A 13,822-nucleotide genomic window follows, 5' to 3' on the forward strand; every position below is an offset into this window, starting at 1 on the left:
AGTTATGGTTAGCAAATTTGATAGTGTCTTAAGAGGGTGGTTTGTCAGGAATTTATTTATATTGGACTTGAAAGAAACTTTGCTCATGGAATCTACGTTTTGATTTAGGCACAGATAAAGAGTGGGGAAAATTAATGACAGTGGTTTCAGCTAGACGGGTGTTTTTTGTGAAAGATTGGCGAGGGGGGACAAGAGATTGGAGCTCAGACGAGCACTTGCCATGGAAATAACGATAAAGTTATGGTTAGCAAACATGTCTGATAAACTGCAACTTTGATTAGATATGTCACACATCTTTCATGCCATAACCACTTTTCAAACTTTCGAAAAGCAACAGAAATCTTCTGGATGTATCTCAGAACCCAGCGAACCATCTCTCAACAAGATAAACAAATCATATGAAATCACACAATCAAAGGCATTGACGACAGTCGTATGCGGAGGCTTTTACAGCACACCTGATAATAAGGACCGTTATATATATATATATATATATATATATATATTTATATGAGCAAACAGTTAATAAAACATATTAAAAACACTTTGAAATGAGTTAAAAACATATTTAATCTGGAAAGGAAACACTAGATAAGTGGATAGTTCTTAATCCGCGGAGTTTCGAGGGTAGGAATTAGCAAAATGCGGGATCGGATTTTACATGCAAAGTATTTGATGAAACAACAAGTAAGTCAAAGATCTTACTTGAAAACAAAATAAGTTAAGCAGAGGGAATATGGTAAAGAAAAAAGTGATTACACATTAATGGATAGTCTGGTGGAAGATAAAAAATCCAGTGACGGTAAAATCCAAATGTAAAACTTCAAGAAAGTTAAAAGAATTTCCATTTGTACAAGTAAAATCCAAGGAAATCCCGTAATTGGAAGCAGATGGTCCATAATAATCCAAAGGCAGAAATCCATGGAATAATTCACAAAAATGTGTACAAGGAAAAAAGGAAAAAATTCCAATAATATTAATAAAAGAAAAGGGCCCGCTTTTTTTGATCACCTCGTGTGTGTGTGTGTGTGTATATATATATACACACACACACGGGGTGATCAAAAAATGTGGGCCCCAACTATAATTAAGCCCCGTTTCTTAGTGATTTGTCCGAATGAAATGAAACTTTGGTCATAACTAGTTTATTATATTCAAAACATCACATCAAAACACTAGGGTATTTGGCCTTTTTTTCTCCGTTCAACAGCATATGTTCTAGATGGCCTCCATTTAGCTTTTGTTTTTTTGTTTTTCGGATAGCATGTGTATGAAAGTAACCCAATCCCTTCGATATTTTTTTGTTTTTGTTTTGTTTTCATCTTCTCACATGTTACTGCCTATCAAGGCCCAAGGGCCACTCAAGGTGAAGGAATGAATGTATTTTGGGCGTTTTTTTTCTTGATATTTGTCGTCCGAAGGATCAAGCTTCGAAATGATACCAGTTTTGTCACATTCCGATGCGTCTATCCGAAGTTTTAGGCATAAAAACACACATGCACACATTTTGCGTTTTATGTATTAGACTAGCGAGGAGTACCCGGCGTTGCCCAGGTGATTGGAGGTGTGTGTGGATACTCCGGGTGGGGGGTGGGGTTAAAATAAAAAAACATATTTTGGTAGGTAAGTATGAGGATCGAACCCGAACCCTTGAGACAAAGTTGTAAATTAAAGTGTGAAAAAAAAAAAATGTGCGACGTTAACCATTGCGCCACCGCGACATACTGAGAGAAACACGTTTGAATTTATTTAATTACTTGGATTTGGCAGGTGAACGTTTTAATGACTTAATGAGGTCAACTTTTGACTGCGGGGTAGCATTTCATTTAGTGCGGGAATGCTTCTTTCAACGCAAGACGTTGGGGGTAGGGGGAAACATTATAGGAAAAGGCCTAACCTACATGCGACTATCCGAAGTTTTAGGCAGACATAAAAACACACATGCACACATTTTGCGTATTTATGTATTAGACTAGCGAGGGATACCCGGCATTGCCCGGGTGTTTGGAGGTGTGTGTGAAAACTCCGGGTGGGGTTAAAATAAAAAACCATTTTGGTAGGTAAGTATGAGGATCAAACCCGAACCATTGAGGCAAAGTTGTAAATTAAAGTGTGAAAAAAAAAACGTGCGACGTTAACCATTGCGCCACCGCGACATACTGACAGAAATACATTTGAATTTATTTAATTACTTGGATTTGGCAGGTGCCTGTTTTAATGAGTTAATGAGGTCAACTTTAGACTGTGGGGTAGCATTTCATTTAGCGCAGGAATGCTTTTCTCCAAGACATTGAGGGTAGGGGGAAACATTATAGGAAAAGGCCTAACCTACATGCGACGAGCGAAAACTGTTGAATATTTATCTTCCCGAAGTCGAGCAAATTAAATAGACAGGCGAGCTCCGTTGTTAACTGTGAGATATTACGATTTATATGTGATATAAAAAGTTTTAAAGTTGTGAACTGATTGACTGCTTCTCTGAAAAAAGCCTTTCTTGGACATAAACAAAAAGCGAACATACATACACACATTTTCGCTTTTATATATATATATAGAAGGATTTAATTATGTTAAGCATTTGTACTACTACTACTGCAGCAGCAACAACCACAACGACTACTACTACTACTATTATAATTATTACTATTATTCAGAGTTATCTCCCGTTTATTTAAAAAATGAACAAAATTATCATTTTGTAAAAAATAAACCAGAGACTTCTAATTATACCAATAATAATTTCAAATTTAAAATCGGCAAAAATAAGGTTATTTCCATGGTAAGTGCTCGTCTAAGCTCCAATCTCTCGTCCCATCTCGCTAATTTTTTACGAAAAACACCCGTCTCACTGAAACCACTCAGTAATTTTCCCCACTCTTTCTTTAGATTCCATGAACAAAGCTTCTTTCTTAGAACTGCACGCCTGTGGAACTCTGTTCCGCTTGCCTGTTTCCTGCCCGACGCTTTTATATAGATAGATTGGATAATAATAAACAGCAACAACTTCAAGAATACGAAAACATCTACCAAGCCAGTAACTTTTCTCCATTTTTTTTTCCAAGATGGTGACCAGCATGCTTGACGATGGGCGAAGGCCACAGCAACCGAAACATTACACAAATAAAACTCGAGATGAGAATAATAGTCCAATAAAAACTATCAGCCATCATCTAAAAAAAATTCAGAACTTTAATATTTTTTGTAGCGACAACTGGTAAATTTTATTTATGTAAATTGAATAAAATATTCTTCATGGTATAATCAACCTCTCGAACAGGACCAGAGCCATATTAAGACCTTGCACATACATCCATGGCTCAAGATCCGTAAAAATAGAACTTTGACAATGATAGACATGGTTTAGCCTAACAATTGCAGTTTCACAGGATATCCAATCATTAGAAGTGTATCAATAAACTGTTAATCTTTTCTTTTTTTTTTCTTTTTTTTTTTTGAAGTCAGTGTTTGAACAATTTTCTTTGTTGCATTGTATGATTTAAAAATAAACATCAACTTGAAACAGCTGTAAGCAACGTTTTGATTATACTCGTTTTTTTTTTTTTTTTTTGTGTCCGACAAATTAAGGCAAGACACATGTACATCAAAGCATGACAACTGCTCCACAAACGCTGCATGAATATGGTTTCTGCCTTTTTTTTTTTTAAATTTTACTTCAGTTGAAGTTCTCAGAAATCAAGGGACCCATTACCTAGGGCTACCACTTGAACTGTATATGAGATACATAGATATTCGAATGTTTCGTTAAACGTATCAGGTGTATCTTGTCAGACTCAGGTATGTTTCTGACGAACTCGGGGAATTTGGATGGAATTTCGAATGGAACCGTTTATTTACTTTATGTAGGTAGTGTGTTCTTGTTCTGTCAGCCATGATTTTAATGATCACGTCATAAAAGTCCCGCAGTGAACTTTTACTGCCCGGTAGTTATTTTGGTTTTGTTTCCCAACTTTTTGTTTCGCCAAAATGTTGGGGGGAAACCAGCTCCCCATAAAGAGGGGAGTGTCCATATGAGTAGCAATTGTTTGATACAAGATCAAACGCTCATTTCTTTCTGGACGTTCCTGGCACTGCACCTTCACTTCAGATTAGTTTCACTTTTATACGAAAAAGCCGAACGAACACTTGAGAAGTCGAATTTATAAAAGTCGATGTAAAAAAATCTAGGTGCGACACGCGTTTGGAAGTTGTACATATTATGATTTAGGGAGTATATATAAAGAGTTCTAAGAAATAGTACACCCCCCCCCCCCCCGGAGGAGCCCAGTGAAAAAAGCCTTTTTTGGACATTTGCCTTCTATGTATATAGACTAGCGGAGGGGGGGGGAGATACTGGGTGTTTGGAGGTGTGTGTGTGTTGGGGGGGGGGGGTTAGGGTTATATATAGACTAGCGGGGAGGGGCATACTGGGTGTTTGGAGGTGTGTGTGTGTTGGGGAGGGGCTAGATCCAAACAACCCTGTTTAAAAAAAAAAAAAAAGACTTTGACTGGGTGTTTGGAGGTGTAAAAGAAATGGAAAAAACCCTGAGGGGGTATATGAAGAGTTTTAAGAAATAGTACCCCCCCTCCCCTCCCCCGAAGGGAGTGCAACTAAACAGAATTCAAACTTTAAAAAGATATGATGTAATTTATATTCTCTTTGGAATAAATATGTCCGTTATAATTCAAATATGACATTATATAGACTGAAACGTCGTGAAAATCACACTCAAGATGGGAATAGTCGTCCGAATTTGGATGGATTTTCGAACGGAACCCTTTATTTACTTTATGTAGGTAGTGTGTTCTTGTCCTGTCAGCCATGACTGGATAGAGGTGGTCCTAAGCAATTCGCAAATGTATTTTTCGGTCACCCACACTGAGGATTGAACCTTTTGGGTGAATATCAAAACAAATGACACCACGGGAGTGCCCCAGGGGGTCTATCCTTGGACCTCTATTATTCCTAATATTCATAAATGTTTGAGGTGAAAATGTAATTAAAAAAAAAAAAGTACTTTTCAATTGCTGTCTACACCATACCTGCTGGGCGGCCATGAGAATTTGATGAAAACGATTGTAAGACACAGGAGCGTCTGAAAGGGAGGTAATTTTCCGTTTTTTTTTTTTTTTTTTTTTTTTTTTATTTTATTACATTTTCACCTCAAACAAGGCAAATTGCCACTTTGGTGTAGGGGGCTACTATCAGGGGAAACAACTACTGGGGTACTATGTAGGGATTTGGGTAGCAAGGTGTCGGTTCACGTTACACTTGAACTTCTGCACGTCAGTACTGTTGGGGAAGCAGGGACCTGGAATTGAATTCCAGAGTCTTGCGGTTCTGGGGAAGAAACTATTGGAGTAAAAAGATCTTTTACATCTAGGGATCTCTACAGTGTGGGGGTGGGATCTAGTAGCCTGTCGGGTTTGTCGAGGGTGCTCGCGTCGTGGGGGCACAAGTGATTGCAGTTCGTCAGAGCATTCACCACTAAAATACTTGTAGAAAAGGCAGAGGGATGCAACATTTCGTCGATGGGACAGAGGCTGAAGCTTAGATGCCAGTTCAGGGCCTATCAGGTTTGCGACTCTCTTTTGAACCTTGTCAAGGAGCGAGAGACTAGTAGCAGCGCACCAGCCCAGATGTGGCAGCAATACTCCATACATGGGCGAATGGTGGCCTTATAGAGGTACAGGATACTTTCGGGTGTTAGTAGTTTTCTAGCACGGTAGAGAGAGCCTACCTTTTTCACAGCAGCCCTGGCAATGCCTTCAATGTAATTGTTCCAACTCATGTTTCCTGTGAACGTTAGGCCAAGGAGTTTGAAAGATGGACTCTCAGATAAAGAGTCGTTGGCCATTGCTATGGGTGGTAGAGAGGGTTTCTTGTAATTATTGAATGAAACTAGTTTAGTCTTGGCAGCATTGATCGCGACCAACCACTTTTGTCCCCATTCCACTACAGATTGGAGGCCTTCCTCTAGTGTTTCTGCCATTTCTTTAGAAATGTGTTCATTCGTCTTCCTGTCGTGTCTGCCATAGAGTGTAGTGTCATCAGAATATATACCCATCTCAGAGGCAATGTTGTCGGGGAGGTCATTTATGAATATCAGGAACAATAGAGGTCCAAGGATAGAACCCTGGGGCACTCCCGCATTTATATCATATTGTTTAGATGTGCGACCGTCGAGGACTACCTGGATTTTTCTCTTATCTAAGAAGGATTTAATTATGTTAAGTATTCTACCAGTGATACCGTATGATCTGATTTTACTGAGGAGACCCTCATGCCATACCCTGTCAAAAGCCTTAGATATATCTAGAGCTACCGCTCTGCCTTCCCCCGCTTTGTCCAGTGAATGGTATATACGTTCAGAGATCACAGTGAGGATGTCTGCTGTGGAACGGGCTTGTCTAAATCCATATTGTTTGTCAGTCAGTAGTTTAGCATCTGTAAGATGATGGACTAGAGCATGGTTAATTATGGTCTCAAATATTTTGACAAAAAGTGGGAGGAGACTAATGGGGCGATAATTTGATGGGTCTGTCCTTTCGCCAGAATTCTTGAATACTGGTACAACAGAAGCAGTTTTCCAACAGCCCGGAAAGCAAGATTCATTAAGACATTTGTTGTAGAGTTTGGAGAGAACTGGAGCTACTTCGGCTGAGCACTTTTTTAATAGCACAGCTGGGATAAGATCGGGTCCACATGCTTTAAACAAGATGGCAGCCATTTTTAGCTTGCTAACACGAATTTTTGTCTCTTTTTTTTTGTTTATGATGATAGTTGGGATAGAACACACGCTTCTTTTCAGGATTCTGTTTGCTATTTGCCAAAACTGGTGGGAACCAAGCCACTGCTCAGCTACTTTGGACTTAACAGATTGAGCATACAACTCTCTTGCATTCTTTATTACTTTCTTACAATGGTTGCTGGCAGTTCTGAAAGCGGCTTTAGTTTCCATACATCTATTATGTTGGAAACAGTGGAAAAAGTGATTTCTGTGCGCAATGGCAGCAGCACATTCTGGAGAGAACCATGGCTGGCTGTTAGGTTTTTGCTGAAACTTTTTCGAGGGTATGAAACGGTCAATACCTACAATTAACCATTCCGTCAGGTCTAATACTATAGAGGACACATCCTTTTTAAATATGGAATGCAGAGGTAGATCAGTTATAAATGTACGGAAGCTATTCCAGTCAGCCTTAGTGTATCGATATACTGTACGATGTACAAATCAGCTTTAACTTTGTTTTGATGAACAGCTTGGTGTTGTCTCAGTGTATTCTGAACCCTCACTAGTACCAGAGCCTTGACTGTTCTCTGGGTCTTCATCACTTTAAATTTTCCCAACTTCTGCTGCTGCAGCAGTCACTGATGATAACATTCTCTCTTCTCTTTCTTCTCGGAAGCTTTTCTCTCTAGACTTCTTCTCAAACACCTTATCATGACCTGACATGTGTGCCAGGCGAGTGGTCTGTTGGTCCAAGTAGAAATTGACGTCCTCTTCCTTTGTGTCCTTTGTGAGCAGCCTGTTGCTTCTTATCTCCTCCACAACATCCTTTGCTTCAATATCAAATAACTTGTCTAAGTCCTTCAGAAAGTTAGCTCGTTTCTCTTCCTCTGGTTTGTTATTTCTTCCCTTGTTTTTAACAATTTTCCTGTACTTTTCATGGAGGATCATGAAACGGTTGACTGCATTTGGTCTAGTTAGTGTTTTAATCCTTGCCATATTCCAGAATGGCAAAACGACATCCACTGTATCATGGGTTAAACACCTATTGTCACTGTTGGGATTATCATTCCTCAAATGCAGGAAATACTGGAACACCTGCCGATTAGCAGGAAGTTGAGAGCCCCTGATGCTGGAGCTGGGTTGCCCAATGAGATACACATCACTGAATGACCTTGTGGCAGGAGTTGCCACCTTTCTTCTCTTTTCAGTTGGTTCATCCCGTTCACTTGTATCGCTGACCACTTTCCCACAGCGTAGTTGTCTTCCAGATGCCATGTTGTCAGCAGTTCACAAATCTTAACAAATCAGCTTTAACTTACAATCTGAAATGAAGAGATAAAACATACTTAGTTATAATAAATTATATACATGCATTAAGAGTAACATTTCTGAGATAAAGTTATGTATTATATGATGGCATCCTTTCCAAGCATAAAAAATATATATGTTATTGCATTAAAATTAACACAGGTGTTCATGTGTTTACTACCATATGCAAGAAAATTTTATTAGCTTTCATTTGGTACCACTTTCAATGCCATAGCATCAACCTCTGGAAAGCTACAATGAAAATAAGAACATAATATCCCATATTTTGCAGCGTTTTTGAAAAACGTCAACAATAAAATTACATGGCTCTTGAGGCAGGCATAGCCAAGGTCCAAGATCACAATAACTGGTATATTTAGCTAATTTAGACCTTGGAGAATGGAAATAATATTGATGTATATAAAAACAGAACATCATTTTTTTAAAGTAAATATAAGAACAAATGAAAATAAGGACATAATATCCCAGATTTTGCAGCGTTTTTGAAAAACGTCAACAATAAAATTACATGGCTCTTGAGGCAGGCATAGCCAAGGTCCAAGATCACAATAACTGGTATATTTAGCTAATTTAGACCTTGGAGAATGGAAATAATATTGATGTATATAAAAACAGAACATCATTTTTTTAAAGTAAATATAAGAACAAATGAAAATAAGGACATAATATCCCAGATTTTGCAGCGTTTTTGAAAAACGTCAACAATAAAATTACATGGCTCTTGAGGCAGGCATAGCCAAGGTCCAAGATCACAATAACTGGTATATTTAGCTAATTTAGACCTTGGAGAATGGGAATAATAGCAGTTTCCATATGTTTGAAGAAAAAGGTCAATTTTGAAGAGGTCTAATGGAGTACTGTTACCACATCTGGGCAGGAGCTGCTAGAAAGGACTTATCCTGCCTTGATAGAGTTCAAAATAGATTTCATGGCCTGGTGGGAGATATCCTTTTCTCTTCACTGCAACCTCTTTCTCACAGAAGAGATGTTGCGAGTTTGTCTCTGCTTTATCGTTATTTTCATGGCAGGTGTTTGGCTGAGCTCCAATTTATGGCCCCCCCCCCTCGACAAGCTTTCACAAGAAACACCTGTCTAGCAGAAAACACTATCACTAGTTTCCCCCACTCTTTATCTGTGCCTAAACCTAAGCGTAGATTCCATGAACAAAGCTTCTTTCTTAGAACTGCACGCCTGTGGAATTGTCTTCCGTTTTTCTGCTTTCCAGCTGACTACAATATGGTTGTCTTCAAGTCTAACATAAACAAGTTTTTGATGAGCCGTTTCATATAAGTTAACAAATTTATCGAATCTCCATTACTAATGGTTTCTATATTGTCCAATTTCTAATGTACAATCTTTAACTCTTATCCTCGAGTGGCCTCTTGGCCTCGGTAAGTGGTGATGCCTATGTAAAAAAAAACAAAAAACAACAACTAATAAAGATGAGGATAATAGTCCGCAATAAATAAATTAATATAAATAATACTCATTTCAATAATGAATTCCAATTAAAAGAATAGAAAAAAAAATACTTTTATTAAAGTTATGGTTTTCAGTAAAGATGTCGGTTCACATTGCACTTGAACTTCTGCATGTCAGTACAGTTAGGGAAGCAGGAACCTGGAATGGAATTCCAGAGTCTAGCGGTTCTGGGGAAGAAACTACTGGAGTAGAAAGATCTTTTACATCTAGGGATCTCTACTGTGTGGGGGTGGGATTTAGCTGCCTGTCGGGTTTGTCGAGGGTGTCTACGTCGTGGGGGCACAAGTGTCTGCAGTTCATCAGAGCATACACCATTAAAATATTGTAGAACAGGCAGAGGGATGCAACGTTTTGTCGACGGGACAGAGGCTGAAGCTTAGATGCCAGTTCAGGGCCTATCAGATTGGCGACTCTCTTTTGAACCTTGTCAAGGAGCGAGAGACAAGTAGCAGATGCACCAGCCCAGATGTGACAGCAATACTCGATACATGGGCGAATGGTGGCCTTATAGGGGTATAGGATAATTTCAGGTGTCAGTAGTTTTCTAGCATGGTAGAGAGAGCCTACCTTTTTCACAGCAGCCCTGGCAATGTTTTCAATATAATTGTTCCAACTCATGTTTCCTGTGAACGTTAGGCCAAGCAGTTTGAAAGATGTACTCTCAGATAGGGAGTCACTGTCCATTGCTATTGGTTGCAGAGAAGGTTTCTTGTAATTATTGAAGGAAACCAGTTTAGTCTTGGCAGCATTGAATGTGACCATCCATTTATGTCCCCATTCCACTACAGATTGGAGGACATCCTCTAGTGTTTTTGCCATTTCTTTAGTTATGCGTTCATTTGGTTTCCTGTCATGCCTGTTATAGAGTGTGGTGTCATCAGCATATATACCCATCTCAGAGGCAGTTTCGTCGGGGAGGTCATTAATAAATATCAGGAACAATAGAGGTCCAAGAATAGACCCCTGAGGCACTCCCGCATTTATATCATATTGTTTAGATGTACGATCGTCGAGGACAACCTGGATTTTTCTCTTATCTAAGAAGGATTCAATTATGCTAAGTATTCTACCAGTGATACAGTATGATTTAATCTTCCTGAGGAGACCCTCATGCTATACCCTGTCAAAAGCCTTAGATATATCTAGAGCTACCGCTCTGCCCTCCCCCGCTTTATCCAGTGAATGGTATATACGTTCAGAGATCACAGTGAGGATGTCAGCTATGGAACGGGCTTGTCTAAATCCATATTGTTTGTCAGTCAGAAGTTTAGCATCTGTACGGTGCCGGACTAGAGCATGGTTAATTATGGTCTCAAATATTCTGGCGAAAATTGGGAGGAGGCTAATGGGCGATAATTTGATGGGTCAGTTCTTTCGCCAGAATTCTTGAATACTGGTACCACAGAAGCAGTTTTCCAACAGCCCGGAAAGCAAGATTCATTAAGACATTTGTTGTAGAGTTTGGAGAGAACTGGAGCTACTTCGGCTGAGCACTTTTTTAATAGCACAGCTGGGATGAGATCGAGTCCACATGCTTTTGAAGTGTCAAGGTTTTTTATGATAGCGTGCACCTGAGCAGGGGTGGTTTTCAGATCGTCTAGCGTGGCATCTGTCTGCAAAGGAAAGTCAGGCAGGGGGTGGTCCAGTGTGGAGTTCGAGGCAAACCGGCTGGCAAGCATATTAGCCTTGTCGGTTGCTGAACAAACAACCTCGTGATTGTTGGTTAGTGATCACCACTTATCAAGGCCCAGAAGCCACTCAGGGAGAAGGGTTATTGCAAGTACATTACGTTAGTGTGGAGATTTGATGAAGTGTTTACTTAAGGGGGCGGTTCATTAGGAATTTGTTAATGTTGGACTTGAACACATCCAAGTTGTAGTCAGGTGGGAAGCAGGAAAACTGAAGACGATTCCACAGGCGTGCAGTTCTAAGAAAGAAGCTTTTTTTCATGGAATCTACGTTTAGGTTTAGGCACAGATAAAGAGTGGGGGGAATTATTGATAGTGTTTTCAGCTAGACGAGTGTTTCTTGTGAAAGTTTGGCGAGGAGGGGGACCATAGATTGAAGCTCAGTCGAACACTTTCCATGAAAATAACAATAAAGCAGAGACAAACTCGCAATGTCTCTTCTGTGAGAAAGAGGTTGCAGGGTAGAGAAAAGGGCATCCCCCACTAAGCCACAAAGTCTATTTTGTACTCTGTCAAGGCAGGACAGGCTGTTTTTAGCAGCTCCTGCCCAGATATGGCAGCAGTATTCCATCCTTGGACGTACTTGCCTTTTATATAGATAGATAATTGCATCAGTAGTGAAATATCTTCTGGAGCGGTAGAAGGATCCCACCATATGGATTTAGGCAAGCCCGTTCCACAGCAGATATCCTAACTGTAATCTCTGAGCATATATACCATTCAGTCATGACCAGGCCAGCATAGGGAGAGGATTCTCCCTGGACAAGGAAAATAGAGGTTGAGAATATGAAGAATGTGACTATAGCGGCACAGAAGATCATCCGCGATCAGGTTAAAACAGCAGGAAGGGTTAGGGTTAGGGTTAGGGTTAGGAAGTGTGTGTCAAAACCCAATAACCAATCCCTTGATTGTTTCATGCTCCGTGGCTAGGAAGAGGTATGACATGTACCTGGAAAAAGGAAGAGGTATGACATGTACCTATAAAAAGGAAGAGGTATGACATGTACCTGGAAAAACAAAAATTTTGAAAAACCTTGAAAACTTTGGAAAAGCTTTGAAAAAGTCAATTCATTTTTTGTTTTTAACTATGAAAGAATAAATTTTTTGGTGCTAATGCGCTTACTGATCCGCGGTATATTTTTAAATCGTATTCCCAAGTTTAATTAAAGTTTTATATGTTTTTTTTTTATTCAATTGTAAGGTTAAAGTACAGAATAGTTACAAAACACCTTCCCCTCCCCATGTTAGGAATGGCTTTTAAAACAATAACGTTTTATTTCAGCACGGATCAATAAGTGTGTAGCAACCCCCCCCCCCTAATGAACTATACTCTCTGGCGGATCAATGCTTCCCTGTAAGTTCTTCGGCCATAGACTGGCCAATCGACAGGCAGGGCGCATTGATCCTGCTGTCCCCAAAAAGAGTGCAGGGGACATCCAACAGTCAGCACAGAGCCGCGAGCGAAGACACACCTTCCTCTCCTCCTCGCCCAGCACCGACAGTCCGACGTGGACCTGACTCAAGAACTTTGAGCTCCACCACTATTATCTCGTGGGATAAAGACTTGCAAAGGTTCAATGTTAAAAGGAGTTTGTCGTTTTTTATCGAGGGTTCTAAAAGATAAATAATTAGCTGGGGTACAACTACCCCACTAAAAGTGCACCAGTAACAAATGGGTTTGTATTACTGTACACATAGATTCGAAAAAGTTGTCAAAAAACAAATATATAACAAATAAATGTTATCAAAGGCAAGATAAGTTACTTTTCTACCAAACTGGATACATTTTTAGTGTTTTTATTCAATGTAACACGTTTATTCAGCTCAAAAAATATACAGTTTTTACCGATGTATTGGAAAATTTAAAATGGCACCAGACTCTCTCTTTAACACGGTAAGTTGGGGAAAATGAGTAATAAATAAAAAACTAGACAAAATACTATTAAAAACCCACCGATTATATGTCAGCCTATGTCACGGTAACATATATTAAGCGAGTTTCTAACAGTATTTTGTCTATTTTTTTTATTTATAACTCATTTTCCCAAACTTACCGTGTTCAACAGAGAGTCCGGCGCCATTTTAAATTTTCCAAGTAACTTATCTTGCCTTTGATAACATTTATTTGTTATATATTTGTTTTTTGACAACTTTTTCGAATCTATGCATATAGTAATACAAACCCGTTTTATAAAGTTGTTCATAATTTAAACCCAAAAAATTCCTACAAAAATTCTGATACACCTATTCCATCTTTTATACTAACTTTTCTTACTAAAAATCGAAAATCGAGTGTCGGGCGCCATTTTGAATTTCCAATACATCGGTAAACACTGCATGTTTTTCGAGCTGAATAAACATGTTAAATTGAATAAAAACACGAGAATTATATCCAGTTTGGTAGAAAATTAACTTATCTTGCCTTTGATAACATTTATTTGTTATATATTTGTTTTTTTGATAATTTTTTCGCATCTATGTGTACAGTAAAACAGACCCCCCAAAATTATATAATGACTTGACTTAACGTTAAGATTTTTTGTTCCTTAGAAGTGCTGGTTGAGTTTGAATAAAATATGCATTATATAAGTT

At 39.0% G+C, this 13,822-nt stretch overlaps 2 long non-coding RNA genes across 2 annotated transcripts; both read left to right on the forward strand.

Moving 5' to 3' along the window:
- The first annotated feature begins 718 nt into the window (after positions 1-718).
- LOC145271043 (uncharacterized) lies at positions 719-3,529 on the forward strand. Its single transcript, XR_013865671.1, has 2 exons — positions 719-1,482; positions 1,924-3,529. It is a non-coding gene; the product is annotated as an uncharacterized LOC145271043 (long non-coding RNA).
- Positions 3,530-8,552: 5,023 nt separating this feature from the next.
- On the forward strand, positions 8,553-12,815 carry LOC145271044 (uncharacterized). Its single transcript, XR_013865672.1, has 2 exons — positions 8,553-12,166; positions 12,225-12,815. It is a non-coding gene; the product is annotated as an uncharacterized LOC145271044 (long non-coding RNA).
- Positions 12,816-13,822: the final 1,007 nt, after the last annotated feature.

Source organism: Euprymna scolopes, chromosome 46, assembly GCF_053919585.1.
Source record: "Euprymna scolopes isolate OS-2025 chromosome 46, ASM5391958v1, whole genome shotgun sequence".
Classification (NCBI taxonomy): Eukaryota; Metazoa; Mollusca; class Cephalopoda; order Sepiida; family Sepiolidae; genus Euprymna; species Euprymna scolopes.